Genomic DNA, 3197 nt, shown 5'->3' on the forward strand with positions numbered 1-3197 from the left:
AAGTCTCCAAGAGCCTGGACACAACAGTCTCTCAGAGCCGTGGACACAACAGTCTCCAGAGCCATGACACAACAGTCTCCAGAGCCGTGGACACAGTCTCCAGAGCCATGGAACCAGTCTCCCAGAGCCATGGACAACAACAGTCCCAGAGCCATGGACACAAACAGTCTCTCAGAGCCATTGAACAAACCAGTCTTCCAGAGCATGGACACAACAGTCTTCAGAGCCATGACACAACAGTCCTCTCAGAGCCATGGACAAAAGTCTCCAGACATGGAACACAAACAGTCTTCCTCAAGAGCCATGGACACAACAGTCTCTCAGACCATGGACACAACAGGTCTCCAGAGCATGGACACAACAGTCTCTCAGGAGCCATGGACACAACCGTCTCCAGACATGGACCAACAGTCTCCAGAGCATGGACAACAACAGTCCTCAAGACGGCCGTGGACACACATCTCCAGAGCCGTGGACACAACAGTCTCTCAGAGCGTGAACACAACAGTCTCTCAGACCATGGACACAAAGTTCCAGAGCCATGGACACAACAAGTCTCAGAGCCGTGGACATCACCCGTCTCTCAGAGCGTGGACCACAACAGTCTCACGAGCCAGGACACAACAGTCTCTCAGAGCGCATAGACACAACAGTCTCTCAGAGCCATGGCACCAACGTCCCAGAGCCGTGGACACAACAGTTCAAGAGCCAGACCAACAGTCTCTCAGAGCCATGACACATCCACAGTCTCTCAGAGCCGTGGACAAACAGTCTCTCAGAGCATAGACCACAACAGTCCTAAGAGCCATGGACACAACAGTCTCCTCAGCAAGCCGTGGACACAACAGTCTCTCAGAGCCATGGACACAACAGTCTCTCAGAGCCGTGGACACAACAGTCTCTCAGAAGCCATAGACAAAACAGTCTCTCAGAGCCATAGACACAACAGTTCTAGAGCCATGGACACAAACAGTCTCCCAGGAGCTGGACCACAACAGTCCTCAGAGCATGGACACCAAAGTCTCCAGAGCCATAGACACAACAAGTCTTCAGAGCCATGGACACACAGTCTCCAGAGCATAGACACAACAGTCTCCAGAGCCATAGACACAACAGTCTTCAGAGCCATGGACACAACAGTCTCCCAGAGCCATAGACACAAAGTCTCTAAGAGCCATGGACACAACCGTCTCCAGAGCAATCGACACACAAGTCTCCAAGAGGCCATAGACACAACAGTCTCCAGATGCCATAGACACAACAGTCTCTCAGACGCCATTGGCCACAACAGTCTCCAGAGCCATGGACACAACAGTCTCACAGAGCCATGCACAACAGTCTCAGAGCCATGGAACAACAGTCTCCAGAGCCATGGACACAACAGTCTCCAGAGCATAGACCCACAACAGTCTCCAGTAGCATAGACACAACCAGTCTCGCAGAGCACCTGGACACAACCGTCTCAGAAGCCATACGACACAAACAGTCTCCCATCCAGAGCCATAGACACAACAGTCTCTCAGAGCCATGGGACACAACAGTCTCCAGAGCCACTGGACACAACAAGTCCAGAGCGCATGGACAAAAAGCTCCAGAGCCATAGACACAACAGTCTCCAGAGCATGGACACAAACGTCTCCAGAGCCAAGACAAACAAGTCTCCAGAGCCATGGACACAACGTCTCCAGAGCCATAGACACAACAGTCTCAGAGCAAGACACCACAGTCCTCTTAGAGCCATGGACACAACAGTCTCTCAGAGCATGGAACAACAGTCTCCAGAAGCATAGACACACCCAAGTCTCTTCAGAGCCATAGACACACAGTTCTCCAGAGCCATTAGACACCAACAGTCTCCAGAGCGTGGAAACACAGTCTCTCGAGCCATGGACACAACAGTCTCTCAGAGCCAATGGACACAACAGTCTCTCAGAGGCATGGCACACAACAGTCTCAGAGCCATGGACACAACAGTCTCTCAGAGCCATGGACCACAAACAGTCTCCAGAGCCATGGACCATACAGTCTCCAGAGCATGGACACAACAGTCCTCCTCAGAGCCATGGACAACAAACAGTCTCTCAGAGCCATGGACACAACAGTCTCTCAGAGCCATGGACAGCAACAGTCTCCAGAGCATGGACACAACAGTTTCAGCGCGCATGGACACAGTCTTCCAGGAGCCATAAGACCAACAGGAACACACATTGGAATATAGCTAAGTACACTGAAGAACAACTAAGAACTACACTAACAGTCATAGACTGTATGTGGACTCAAGTGGATCATCAACTTAGAGAGCGTTACAGTAGAGGCCGTAGAGCAGTGGTTCACAAACTTTTTATCGTCCCGTACCCCTTCAAACATTCAACCTCCAGCTGCATACCCCCTCTACACAAGGGTCAGAGCACTCTCAAATGTAGTTGACATTGTCCGTAAGCTTGAGTTCATTTGCACACAAAAAATCATACAATMATTGAAAGACCTGTGTATTGTCCTTGTTAATGCAGACAGAAAAAAACTCCAACTTCTTAGTCATAGCCACAATTTTGTCCCGCATATTGAATATAGTTGCGGKGAGTCCCTGTAATCRTAGATTCAGATCATTCAGGRGAGAAAAAACATCACCCAGYTAGGCCAGTCGTGTGAGAAACTCGTCATCATGCAAGGAAAATAATGGTCAGTAAAGAAAACGTTAAGCTCGTCTCTCKATTTAAAAAAATGTGTCAATACTTTGCCCCTTGATAACCAGCGCACTTCTGTATGTTGTAAAAGCGTTACATGGTCGCTGRCCATATCKTTGCARAATGCAGAAAATACACGAGAGTTCAGGGSCCTTGCTTRAACAAAGTTAACKATTTTCACTGTTGAGTCCAAAACGTKTTTCAAGCTGTCAGYCATTCCCTTGTCAGCAAGAGCCTCTKGGTGGATGCTGCAGTGTACCCAAGTGGCGTCGGGAGCAACTGCTTGCACYCGCGTTACCACTCCACTATGTCTCCCAGTCATGCCTTTTGCGCCATCAGTACAGATACCAACACATCTTGATCACCAAAGTCCATTTGATGTCACAAAGCTGTCCAGTACTTAAAAAAATATATTCTCATGTTGTCCTGGTTTCCAGTGGTTTGCAGAAGAGAATGTCTATACCAGGAGCTGTGCCAGGCCCGCCACGTCTGTTGACTCATCCAGCTGTAACG

This window comes from Salvelinus sp. IW2-2015, unplaced genomic scaffold (genome assembly GCF_002910315.2).
Source record: "Salvelinus sp. IW2-2015 unplaced genomic scaffold, ASM291031v2 Un_scaffold2135, whole genome shotgun sequence".
In the NCBI taxonomy this organism is placed as follows: domain Eukaryota; kingdom Metazoa; phylum Chordata; class Actinopteri; order Salmoniformes; family Salmonidae; genus Salvelinus; species Salvelinus sp. IW2-2015.